Source organism: Equus caballus, chromosome 17 (assembly GCF_041296265.1).
Source record: "Equus caballus isolate H_3958 breed thoroughbred chromosome 17, TB-T2T, whole genome shotgun sequence".
In the NCBI taxonomy this organism is placed as follows: Eukaryota; Metazoa; Chordata; class Mammalia; order Perissodactyla; family Equidae; genus Equus; species Equus caballus.
This window is the reverse complement of record NC_091700.1, coordinates 26,213,507-26,227,985: the sequence shown is the minus strand read 5'-3', so window position 1 is coordinate 26,227,985 and position 14,479 is coordinate 26,213,507. Positions and strand designations below refer to the sequence as shown.

The 14,479-nt window shown below is 37.7% G+C and overlaps 1 protein-coding gene across 12 annotated transcripts in view; it reads right to left on the bottom strand.

Moving 5' to 3' along the window:
* MTUS2 (microtubule associated scaffold protein 2) overlaps nucleotides 1-14,479 on the bottom strand; it is a 559,486-nt gene that overhangs the window by 160,765 nt on the left and 384,242 nt on the right. The gene's annotated exons all lie outside the window — the stretch shown is intronic.

The following is a 14,479-nucleotide window of genomic DNA, read 5'->3' as shown; positions in this document are numbered from 1 at the left end:
TGACAGACTAAGACTCAGTCATCAAGTGTAAACACATATTTAAATATTTCCTTTTTTATAAAATGATACACATTAATTGTAGAAAAATGAGAAAATACACCTTTTCTTCATTTTCAGCATATCATCACCCAGCAACAATCACTAAGAACCTAATGAAATGCATTATTTCAGGCCATGCTATGTGTATTTAAATTTTTTCCTAATAAATACTATAACACAGTTTTAAACATTTTTATTGTGAAATATAATACTTAAAACTTATTCTCACAGTTTAACAAATGCTTATAAAGCAAACACTCATGAAATTGCTACCCTGGTCAAGAACTAGAACACTGAAACATTACTGGTACCCCAGAAGCTTGTCATGTCTCATGCCTCTTCTTTCCCCTTTGAGGAAACCACTGTCATGAAGTTTTTGGCCATCATTTCCTGCTTTTCTTCACAGTTTTGCCACTCCACACATGTACCATGTACCCTTAAACAATATCCTTAAGTCTGTTTGTAAACTTATATCAGTGACATCATACTGCGTGTATTCTGTTGTCTTGCAATATTTTTTGTTTTTGCTGAAGAAGATTAGCCCTGAGCTAACATCTGTGCCAATCTTCCTCTATTTTATATGTAGGTGGCCGCCACAGTGTGGTTGAGGAATGGTGTAGGTCCACACTGGGGATCTGAACCCACAAACCCAGACCACTGAAGTGGAGCATGCTCAACTTAACCACTACGCCACAGAGCCGGCTCATGTCTTGTAATTTTTACTAAACATTGCATTCATAATATTCAGCTAGACTGTAGCACGTAGCCCTAGTTCACTCTCATGGCCAAATAGCGATCGTTCATATGCATATATCACAATATATTCATTTATTTTACCACTGATGGAAGTTTGAGTTGCTTCCACTTCCAGTTTTCAGCAATTGTAAGCAATGCTGCTTTGAACATACTTGTACATGTCTGCAGGAACATGTATGTATGCATTTCTCATATGCCTACACGCAGAATTCTTAAGTCCAGGCATGTGTAAACTTTAGTAGATAAGGCCACACTGTTTTCCAAAGTGGCTGTGCCCATTTTCCTATTTCCTGTCAGGACCACGTGAGTTCCTCATGTACTACATCTTTGCCAACACTTAAGAAGGTCCGATTTTAAAACACTGCCATTCCGACAGGTGTCCACCTCACCGTGATTTGAACGGCATTCTCCTGGTTACTGATGAAGCTTAGCACCTTTTTCATATGTGTATTGGACATTTGATTTTTTCTTTTATGGAGTGTTGGCCAAGTCTTTCTGTTGCTTGTTTTGCCTGCCTTTTTTTGCACTGACTTGTAAGGGTTACTTGTAATATAATTTTGTAACCTTTTTAAAAACTTAATATGCTATGCTCATCTTGTTACTGAACCAGGTTTGTTTCTGCCAGTCGCCCAGAAAGCCAAACACTGTGACGAGATTGCAGCAGAGAGAGGGTTTTAATCACAAGGTAGCCAAGCGAGGAAATGGGAGAGTGAGTCTCAAATCCACTTCTCTGAAAAGGGGGACTCAGGGATATTTACTGGATGGGGCAAGGTGGTCTGAAATGTGGAGATAGATGATTGGAGGTGAGGAGGTGAGGTAATTGATTATCTACACAAGCGTAGTCAGACTCCATGCCTTTTCATAGGACCCATGTTCACAAAATGGCGGCATTAGCATGATCTGAGGATGGAGTTTTTAGCCTCTTGACGTCAAAAGGGCACTTATCGGACATCTGCGTGGGCCCAGTTCATGGGGTGGTGGTCTCAACTGGCCTGAAGTGGACAAGGAATTCTAATTCCTGAAAAACAGCTCACACACCCATTACCATGGTGACCCAGGCTCCAGGGAGATGTTACCTATAGGAACCTAGTGGAAGTCAGATAGCACAGTGCCTAAACAGCACAGTTAACAATGGGTGGGTTAAACAGCTAAAAGCTATAATCAGTGATTGCAAAAAGGAAAAAAACCCTTTAACTTCTAGCTACTTAATCACCAATGGCTATTTGCCAGTTTCAATCTTTTATGATAACATTCATCTATAATATTTTTTCAAATGTAAATTAACTACTAACCTGGTAATTTAAATGATAACTCACAAGTGAGACAGTAGACATTATAAAATAGAAGCGATGGTTACAAATATCAATTATTTTCAAGTTGGAGGTGGAATTAGGTAAAAGACATAATGGGGAGGTTGTTTAGCATACATTAGCATATCTGTTAAGGGCCTAGACACCCAGCTCTACCATGTCCTTAGTTGTGTGACCTCAGGTAGGCTAAACTCTCTGAACCTATATTTTCTCCTGTGTAAAATGGATGATAATAACAGTAACTTGTTGTTGTGAGAATAAAATCGTATACTGCATTAAAAGTGCTTAGCATAATGCCAGGGACTTATTAAGCAGGGAAAAAATGGTACTTCCTAGCAACGTTAATTATTACAAATTTTTTTTAGAACCAATGGATTATAAGCATGGCGCTAGTGTATCAAATCATTGCTGAATGAGGTTGGTGCTATTCTGCTTTTTCCAATGAGGAATCCAAGGTGAGAGAGGTTAAGTAATTGAATGAAGGTCACACAGCTATTAGTGGGTCAAACTTCAAAGGTCATTCCCTGTTTCTTCTGCCATCCAAATTCAATGTGATATAATCTAATAATTCACTGTGATTTGTTAATAAAGTTGTTCCACCCATTGGAACAAAAACCATGTAGAGACAGAGATACGTTTAAGGTGACTTTTGCTTTTTTAAACCTAAACAGATGTAGCCAATTAAAAAGAAAGAGGGGTCTACAACATGTCGTTTTTTTCCCTGGTCATGGGCACAAAAGCACTCACGCTAGCAGCCTGAGTAGGCTGGTTCTCTGCTGGGTGATATCGCTCACAGTAGCCGTGTGAAGAGGGCCATCACCGGCAAATCACCCATTCCAGGGCTACCAAGAGGGCCCAGGCTGCAAGTACGAGCTTTGTGGTCAGATACCCAGGCTTGAGTCCAACCCCGAAATCTCCTGGCTTTGTTACCTTGGGCAAATGACTTGATCTCTCTCATCCACAGTTTCCTAATCTATAAAATAGGGTTAAGAACAGTACCTGAGCATGATAGGTTTATAAGTGAAGATGAAAGGAGATGGTGGGTATGGCTAAGCATACAGTAAATACTCAATAAATGCTGATTATTAACATTATTATAGGTGCTCATCAATGTCAGTTTGGCCCGTTTAATGGTATTTATCCCATTGTCCCAGCTCAGATACACAGCAAGATGTTGTCACATTACTTTAAGTTGTGTATACTGAATAATTACGCATTCTACTCTTATTCATTCCCCATGTCTACCCTGCCACGTAGACTGTTCAGTAGTCAGAGCTACTTCTGGGCCAGAGGACTCTGCATTTCAGGGTCCTGTCACTGGTGGTCATATGCTGGCTTCTCTTGCTCAGCATGGGGTCCGGTGGTAAGCCATAAAGAAACCAGATAACACAAGGTTGCAGGCAATTTGTTTTTCTTTATCTGACAAAAGAACAGTTCTGATCACATTAGGGCTTATCTGGGGTCTCATCTTCCACCCCAAGCACTTTACAAAACAAATATGGCTTCCCTTATAGGAGGAATTCTACTTGATTTTTTCATGATATTACATATTCTGCAGTCTTAGGTCAATGTCATATTCAGCAGTCTTAAGTCATAATCAGTGTTATATTTAATCAGCTAATCTTCCAATAGGTAAATGAATGCAGGATATTAGAAAAAGAAGAGGCTTTAATAAAAGATCCCAACTCAAATCTTGGGTTGGCTACATAGTAACTGTGACACTGGGAAAGCCACGGTTTGCTCAAGCTTAGAAATGGGATAAGAGGTACCCCACAGTGTTCCTCTGGTATTTAGAGAGACGGTGAGTTTATAGCACTTAGGGCAGAGTCTGGCACATAATACTAGGCAATAAATTGTAGAGACCATGCTCATGATGATGGTGGTGGTCATCAAGATGGTCAAGCGCCTAAGCTAGTGAAGGACTCATCGGAGCTATGCAATCAATAGGTGCCATCTTGAATGAAGAGTCAGATGTTTGGCAAGTTGTTGGGAGTGGCAGGGAAAGGAGACTGGCATTACAGCCAGAGGGAACAGTGTGAGTGAGGAAAGGCACAGGGACTTAGAGTGTCCTGGCTTCTTCAAGGAATCTGAAGTGCAAGCTGGTGGTGTGGCAAAAGAGAAGGCTGAAGTGGTAGGCGGCACAGCTCAGATAGAGCCTGTGTGCCATGCTGGGGAATCTGGCTTTGTACCCACAGGCAATGGGGAGCCATGAAAAGGTCCTAATCAGGGAGTAACAGGACCAGATTTGACTTAGAAAGGTGAAAGGCCGCTGCCAGCAGTGCGGAAGGGTGGATGGAGGGGAAGAGACTCTGATCAGCCAGGCTGGTTGGGTGATTATTGATTAGCAAAGTGTGGGGCCCAAGGTGGTTCTCAGTACAAATATGCTGATTGATGGATTAAGGATGAAACATATGAAGATGGTGCAATGCCCAAGAAATGTGTTATTCTTTGCTAGTTATCTTAGAAAATGGATGACTGGCATTTGTCTCTTTCTTATTAAATCTGCATTTTTTTCCCTACCCCCCACCAAGACATTAATTAGTATTTGGTATTTCATCAATATAAGATAGCTGGTAGAATATATTAAGTCTGGAAAGAAATGAAAAGTTTTAAACAGTGACATGTAATTAAAAGTTCCATGCTCATGATGCTAAGAGATTGGGCTACATCATGGTAGCAATTTGCATAACAATGCGTTTATAGTACAGTAGGCAGAGTTCTGAAACACATAAATGTTGGAAATCACAATGGAAAACACAGCTCTAAAAGACCATTTGCATTAATTACTGCTGGACTAGTTCCCAAAGCTCTTCGAGGCTGACAAGCAGAGCAGGCAAAATTTGAGGTGTGTAACCTTTTAGATACCATACGTGTATATACTCTTAAGTGAGAGTTAGGTTTTTGTGCCCTACTTTTGAGGAGCTGCCGCAAAATAAAAGGTTTCACACCAGCCTGCAGATGGCTTAACATCAAGGTGAGTCACAGCATTTTATGAATTCTCCAATGGTACTATGGATTTGCCCATATTATCTAAAATTATCTAAAATATTATTCTTACTGTTGTTTCAGTGAAAGAATTTGAAAGACACAGCAGAAAAAGATAAATGTATCTTCTCCCTTACTTAGATCATTCTGTGCCATTTCAATTATAATTGCTAAATAGCACCCTAGGCCACTAAACTGGCAATAGAGGATGAGGTTATTAGAGTTTTAAACTGAAGCGCCCTAAAAAAAAAAAAAATCAATCAAACTGCCTCAATGAACTGCTTAAGGGGCAACCTTTATGTAATGATTAAAACCAGGGCAGACTCACCAGTAAAATTAGAGACTGATGCAGCAGCTGCGAATTTTCTGTGCGATATGTTTTTATATGCTATCTGTCTTTTGATCATTTCATAGCTTGTGCGTTCGTCCATAAAAGGGTTGGAAGCGGAGAGGAGGGTGTGTATTTTCAAATTAACAAGGTATCTAACTGTTAGCAGCCCTAGTCCAACATTTTAAGGTGAGGGAGCCTTGGGAACCTCTAATATTTACAAAAAGGGAATTCATGTTGTTCATCTGCCTAGAATGCTGTTCCCCACCACCGCTGTCTGGCAACTTCTATCCATCCTTTAAGTCTCTGCCTGCCTGTTTTCTGCACATACCATTAGGTCTACATCATATGCCTTCATTGTCCACTCATTTCTCTTTCACAGCACTTACCATAACTGTAATCAAATAATTAAGTGTGTGGATATGAGTTTTACGTTTCTCTTTCCTGTTAAACTGTGAGCTCCATGGGGACAAAGACTATGTCTCTCTCATTCATCATGATTTCCCCAAGCATCCAGCACAGCACTCAATTCAAAGAAGGTACTCAGGAAATATTGGTTGAATGAATGGATGCCCATCCAATTTCAGCCATCCTCACTCCATGGGATGACTGAGTGTTGACTCTGGTGTCAGAGATTGTGATTCACAGTGCTGCCCCGCCTGCTGTGAGGGGCTAGGAAGCTCCCCACCACTGGCCAGAAAGAACAGCAAGCCGGCCTTCTAGGACACCCTTGAACACAACTCTGAATGATGAAGTGGACAGCTCCTCTTACCAGACGTTCCATACATCATCCCCACCACATTTTCCCATCTCTGTGACCTCATGCAAAGGGATGGCTCTCAAATTTATTGCCTTTTTTTCCCTCCCACAAAGATTCTTTCTACACACTCTACTCTCCTATAACCTCCTCTATCCCCAAATAATTGCTGGTTCCACTGTTGGCTTCACAATGACAAATAAGTGGAAGCTGGGATAGCAATTGAGAGGCAGCCTCAGGGAGAACACAGTCGACGCCAAGCAATAACACCGTCTGCACTGAAGAGCCCAGCACAGCATAATTGCTTTGAACTTGCCTCCTTCAGATCTCACTACTGAGAGGTTTCTGAACACTCCTGAATCAACATGGGCTTCCATATTGTGAGGTGCTATGACTCTTTCATTATCAGAAAAATAATGTGCTCTTAGAGCTATTTATATTAAAGGAGCATATATCACATGCTATGGTAAGAACGAACCCTCTGCCCAGTTCATCTAGATACAACATTCCAGTTGCACTCAAAGTGATCTTTTTAACTGTCCTGTCTTTTCCTAAAGCAGAATATTTAATTTCAGCAAGTGCTTATCCAATTTCTTCATTTAAGATGTGCCCAGAAAAGGGAGATGATGCTTGGCCAGACTGGAGGGAGAGCAGAGAGGACTTGTTAGAGCAGCTGTCTCCAGCACAAGTGCACATCTCAGTGCTCAGCAAAAACATTCTGATGATGTTGACAAGCTACTTGTATTGTTAAATTATAGTATGCCCAAAAATACCTAAATATGTGGAATTTAATGGAGAAATTACAATCTGCTTTTAAAGAAGTAAATTTAATTTTTATGATACAAGTGGAGTTTCTGTAGCTGATAGAGTAACAGCCACACTATTCCCAGACATTTTTTTCTCTAGGGAGAGAGGAGCCCAAACAATAAGACACCAGCTCTTCATTTTCTCTATAACCATAGGAAATCCTATACCTTGAGTTTTATTTCTATAATACTTCATGTCAACATGACAGAATCAGAGGGAAAATAGAACAAGAAGTAATCTATCTTCAGATCAATATTTTCGAACAAAAATATTTTCCTATTTGCTACAACAATTGCAAACCAGTTTGAAGAGTCAACTGGTAAAGCCTGATGATTCATGTAAAATTATATGGATCAATGCACTGGTGAGATTTTGTATTTGACAAATGAACAACAGAAAAACTTTTCATGCAAATTTTGTGGAAAAGAACAACTGAAAGACCAAGGCTAAGTTGCTTGAATTCTTGGGAATCTCACTTTACACAGCCATGGATAGAGTGTTTAGTATTTGTGGTTTTTTACCATTAGCACTAAACCCACAACATTTTCCATTGTCAACACACTTATGCCAATGAGGCAAAGATCATTAAATTACAGGAAGATAATATTATAAGAGTGGATCATATTTTATACCTCCAAACACGTTAGAACAGTGTGGTAACTCTCAGCCTGTGTCTGAAAAACCAGGAAAGGAAAAGTGTGGACAGACTACAGAATTATTGTAGGGGATCTGGGAAACCATATGTGGGGTCACTAGCATTGTCTTAGAAAGAAGAACTCCATCTCTAAGATGTATTTTTCAATGGTAGTTATTTCAATAAAATGTAATTAACTGGCCTCCATCTGAGTAAGACTATTTAAGCAGCATAGCACAGAGGTTAGGTACACAGGTTTTAAAGTCAGACAGACCTAGGTTGATTCATGCTGTCCTACATAGAAGCTGTATGACCCTGGGTGGGTGGGGAGGTTACTTAATTTCTATGAACCTCAGCCTCCTCTAGAATTAAATGAGGTATAGTATATATATATACTGCATGTTACATAGAGAATGCTCAATAAATATATCTTAAAACAAAAGAAAAGAAAAGAAAAAACTTGAACAAAATAATTTTGTCATTTATATGCCTGTTACCTAAAACACTTATTCATTCTTCAAATTATCAACACAGATATTAAACTTAAGAAAATTGATATGGATGTATTTGCCTTCATAAATTGGACCGAGACAACTCTTACTTTAGAAGGACAGTCTAATGCACATGCTGATAATTTACTTCTGTGGGTTCTCTAAATTCCCTTATAGAGTTAGATTTCATAAAGGGCATATTCCTATATTATATTACTTTAGTCCCAATGAAAAATCTCTTAAAAAATTCTTATTTCATATTGTATTATTGACTTATGGCTGTAAGAAATAGGTACAGTCAAAATATTTCTGTGTTATTCGTAAAGCCATGTTTCAAAATGAGTGACTCAGTATTTCCACTTCTGGAAATCTGTCATAAGAACATACACATGTGGGAAAGGGTTAATTCAGCAGGCCTGGATAGCTCAAACTCTATGCATTCCCAAGAAGGACCTTGGTCCTTGGCCAGCTCCTGGGAGCCAAGCTTTTGAAATGTTCCGACTGATAAGAGTGTTCTGTATACCTGAGGTCTTGGGTCACACTGAACCAGTTTGCCTACAGACTTCATACATTCAGTGGTGGTATATGCCTATGTGACTGATCCATAATAACAACTTTGGACAACCAGGCTCAGGTGACATGTTGTCACACATCACTGCTGAAGAAATTAAGCACATGTGTGTGATTCTACTGGGAGGGGACCCTCGGGAGCTTTTGCCTGGTTTCCTCTGAACTTTGCTCCATGAGCTTTGTCCCCTTGCTTTTTCACTCTGGATCCTTTCACTCTTATAAACTGTAATGAGGAATATAACAGTGGCTGAGTCCTGTGAGTCCTTCTACGGAAATCATCAAGGCTGAGGGTGGTCCTGATGATCCCAACAACATATGGTTTTGCAAAATAAGCTTATTGCAATTGTTTCAAGATTGTGAACCATTGAAAACAATGTAAATACCGAGCAGGAGATAAAATTTCTACAAGTTAGGGTAAATCAGTATAAAGTTATTATAACATCATTCAAAGTAACATTTTCACACCTTTATCATGACATTGGAGAATGCTTAGGATATACTGCTAAGTGCAAAAGCAAGACACAGAACTATATATAAAGCTTCAACTCAAGTATGAAAAAAATCTATACCTGTATAGAAAAAAGACTGGAAGGAAATACACCAATACATATTATTAGTGGCTATTCATGGACTGTGAGATTATGAGATATTTCATTGTTTCATTTTTTTCTATACTCTTCATGCTTTTTCCTCAGAGCAAATTATTATCCTATTTTTTATTGAGTTATTTTTATATATTTCATTGCCAAAATTCAAACATATTTGGAAAAATTCTAACAATACAGAAAGAACATAAAACTTAAAAGTGAAAGTTTTTTCTCTTCATCACAACTTTTCTTCCAATTGGATGCCACACTGATAATAGCTATTAACTATTTTAATAATACTTCCCATCTTTTTTTCTGTAATATGCAAAAAGACATATATAAAAAAGATTTATTTTTATTTCAGGTTTTGAAAAAATGGAATCCTGTTCTGATGCTTTATCCCTTTGACAATATATTATGGAAATCTTTCCATATAATTCATATACATATCATTCTTTTTAATGATGATATAAGAGTCTAGTGAATGGATGTATCATAACTTATTTATATATTTCCATATTGATGGATATTTAGACTGCTTCCAACTTTTTAGTATTACAACCAATGTTACAAAAAAAGTTCCTGTACATATATCATTGCTGCTTGAGCCAGTATTTTTGTAAGAGAGATTCCTAGAAGTAGAAATACTGGATTACATGTTATACACACTTAAACTTTCATAGATATTGATAAATTACCCTCCAAAAGATTGTACCAATTTGCCTTCCCACTAATGCTACAAGGGTGTTTGTTTGCCATATTCTTACCAACACTGGCTATAATAAATCTTCTTAATTTTTTCTAATCCAATCTGGAAAAGATGGTATCTTATTTTCAAAAACAATGTAGAAGAGGAAGGTCCCAGACAGCAGCACAGGAAGAGCCTGAACTCACCTCCTCCCATGAACACACCAAAGCTACACCTACATATAGACCAATCCCTCCTGAAAAATGGAGAGCGGATTGAACAGCTTTTGCACAACAAAGAATAGAGGGATCACAAAGAGATGGATAGGAGAGAGGAGACATGGTACCAATGGGAACCCCAATCCCAATGTGGTGACCTACAGTAGGGAGGGATATCACTGAGGGGCCCTTGCACATGCTTTCCTGTCCTGGTGCACACTGAAAAGAAAGCAGTTTAAGGGACATCTAGACTATACAAGAAGGAAATTGATTTACTAACCCTAGAGCTACTGCCAAACGAATGGGGGACTGCTGGAATCCTCTCCTGGGTCAGAGACATGGGTGAGCACGATTTTCTGCATTTCCTCTCTACCTTGATAGTGTAGGCAGGAGCATAGTCCAAATGTTCTAGCCAGCTTGCTAAGTGTGCTCTGGGCCTCTGGTCCACACCAGCTCTACCTCTGCCCCCAGGGTGGCCCTTGTGTGGTGCACACCAGGACCCCCAGTCCACACCCACTCCAGCTTCAGCCATCCTGCCAGGGTGGCCCCGGGACCCCCAAGCGTGTGCCCACTCCAGCTCCAGCTGGTCTGCCAAAGCTACCTGGCATACACAGTCTACACAGGGAATGCTCCTACACAAGGCCACTCCTTCAAAACCAGAAGAGTAGTTGTCTCACCTAATTCATAGAAACAAACATAGAAAGTCAAACAAAATGAAGAGAGAGAGAAATATCTCACAAACGAAAGAACAAGATAAAACCCCAGGAAAAAAACCCTAATGAAATGGAGATAAGTAACTTACCTGATAAAGAGCTCAAAGTCATGGTCATAAAGATGCTCACTGAACTTGGGAGAAGAATGGAGGAACACAGTGAGAACTTCAACAAAGAGTTAGAAAATATAAGAAAACCAATCAGAGCTAAAGGATAACTGAAATGAAAAATACACCAGAGGGAATCAATAGCAGATTAGATGATACAGAAGAATGAAACAGTGATCTGGAAGACAAAACAGTAGAAATCCCTCAATGAGAACAGCAAAAAGAAAAGAAAATTAAAAATGAAGATAGTTTAAGCGATTACTGGGACAACATCAATTGTACTAACACTTACATTATAGGAGTCCCAGAAGGAGAAGATAGAGAGAAAGATGCAGAAAACTTACTTGAAGAAATAACAGCTGAAAACTTCCTTAACCTGGGGAAGGAAACAGACATCCAGGTCCAGGAATCACAGAGTCCCAAAGAAGATGAACCCACAGAGATCTACATCAAGACATATAATTAAAATGGCAAAAGTGATGGAGAGAACCTTAAAGGCAGCAAGACAAAAACAAGCCACATACAAAGGAATGACCAAAAGACTATCAGCTGATTTTTCAGCCTAAACTCTGCAGGCTAGAAGGGACTGGCATGATATATTTAGAGTGCTGAAAGGAAAAAAAAAACTTACAACCAAGAAAACTCTACCTAGCAAGGTTATCATTCAGAATTGAAGGAGAAATAAGGAGTTTCCCAGAAAAGCAAAAACTAAAGGAGCTCACCACCACTAAACTGGCCTTATAAGAAATATTAAAGGGTCTCCTTTAAGTGGGAAACGCCATAACTAGAAATAAGAAATTATATGAAAGAAAAAATCTCACTGGTAAAGGAAAATATTCAGTAAAGGCAACAGATCAGCCACTTAAAAAGCTAGCATGAAGGTTTAAGGACAAAAGTAGTAAAATCAATGATTAACTACAGTAAGTAGCTAAGGAATACACAAAATGAAAAGATGTAAAATATGAAGTCAAAAACATGAAACATGGAGGGCTTGTAAAAATATAATGCTTTTAGAATTCATTTGAACTTAAAAAATAGACTGCTATACATATGTATAGGTTGATATATATGAACCTCATGGTAATCACAAACCAAAAACTTACAATAGATACACAAAAAATAAAGATAAAGAAACCCAAACATAACATTAAAGAAAATCATTAAACCACAAGGGAAGAGGCCAAGAAAAGAAGAAAGGAACAGAGAAGAGCTATAAAAACAAGTGGAAAATTAACAAAATGGCAATAATTATATACCTATCAATAATTACTTTAAACGTAAATGGACTAAATGCTCCAATCAAAAGACACAGGATGGCTGAATGGGTAAAAAACCAAGACACATCTATATGCTGCCTACAAGAAACTCACTTCAGATCTCATGATCTATACAGGCTGAAAGTGAAAGGATGAAGAAAGATATTCCATGCAAATAGGAACAAAAAGAAAGCTGAGGTAGCAATACTCATACCAGACAAAACTGACTCTAAAACAAAGACTAACAAAAGACAAAGGAGAGCATTAATAGTGATAAAGGGGTCAATACAAGAGGAGAATGTAACATTCATAAGTATTTATGTACCCAATATAGGAGCATCTAAATATGTAAAGCAAATATTAACAGGCACAAAGGGAGAAACTGATAGTAATACAATAACAGTAAGGGATTTTAATACTCTATTTGCATCCACGGGCAGATCATCCAGACAGAAAATTAATAAGGAAACATTGGTTTTAAACCTTTAAACAACACATTAGACCAGATGGACTTAATTGATACATACAGAACATTCCATCCAAAACCTGTAGAATACACATTCTTTTCAAGTGCATATGGAACATTCTCCAAGATAGATTACATGTTAGGCCACAGTCTCAATAAGTTTAAGAAGACTGAAATTATACCAAGCATCTTTTCTGACTACAACATTGTGAAACTAGAAATCAATTATAAGAAGAAAACTGGAAAAAACCACAAACAACTGGAGACTAAACAACATGCTACTAAACAACCAAAGAGTCAATGAATAAATCAAAGAGGAAAGCAAAAAATACCTTGAGACAAATGAAAATGGAAACACAACTTTCCAAAATCTATGGAACACAGCAAAGCAGTTCTAAGAAGGAAGTTCATAGAGATACAGGTCTACCTCAAGAAACAACAACCCCAAATAAATAATCTAACTTTATATCTGAAGGAACTAGAAAAAGAAGAACAAACAAAGCCCAAAGTTAGTACAAGGAAGGAAATAATAAAGACTAGGATGGGAATAAATGAACTAGAGACTTGAAAAACAATAGAAAAGATCAATGAAACTAAAAGCTGGTTTTTTGAAAAGAAAAACAAAATTGATAAATCTTTAGCCAGACTCATCAGGAAAAAAAGAGAGAGGGCTCAAATAAATAAAATCAGAAATGAAAGAGAATTTACAATTGACATCACAGAAATACAAAGGAAAATAAGAGACTACTATGAACAATTATATGCCAACAAATTGAAAAATCTAGTAAGAATGGATAAATTCCTAGAAACACACCATCTTCCAAAACTGAATCATGAAGAAAAGAAAATCTGAGTAGATCAGTTACAAGAAATGAAATTGAATAGTAATTTAAAAACTCCCAAAAAACAAAAGTCCCGGACCAGATGGCTTCATAGGTGAATTCTACCAAACATTTAAAGAAGAGTTAATACTCATCCTTCTCAATGTATTCCAAAAAAATTGAAGAGGAAAGAATGCTTCCAAACTTATTTTATGTGGCAAGCATCACTCTGATACCAAAACCAGATAAAGATACTACAAAAAAGAAAATTACAGGCCAACATCCCTGATGAACATAGAGGCAAAAATCTTCAATAAAATACTAACAAATGAAATTCAACAATACATTAAAATGATCATACATTAAATAAAATAAAAAATACATTAGAAAGATCAAGTGGGATTTATTCCAGGGATGCAAAGATGGTTCAACATCGACAAATCAATAAACATGATACACAACATTAACAAAACAAAGGATAAAAATCATATGATCACCTCAATAGACGTAGAAAAAGCATCTGACAAAATTCAACATCCATTTATGATAAAAACTCTCAATGATGCAGGTATAGAAGGAACATACCTCAACATAATAAAGGCCATATATGACAAACCCACAGTTAATATTACACTAAATGGTGAAAAGCTTTTAGCTTTTCCTCTAAGATCAGGAACAAGACAGGGATACCCATTCTCACCACTTTTATTCCTAGTCACAGCAATTAGGCAAGAAAAAGAAATAAAAGGCATCCAAACTGGAAAGGAAGAAGTAAAACTATCACTATTTGCAAATGACATGATACTATATATAGAAAACCCTAAAGACTCCACCAAAAAACTGTTAGAACTAATACATGAATTCAGTAAAGTTGTAGGATACAAAATCAATATACAGAAATTTGTTGCATTTCCATACATTAATAATGAGCTATCAGAAAAAGAAA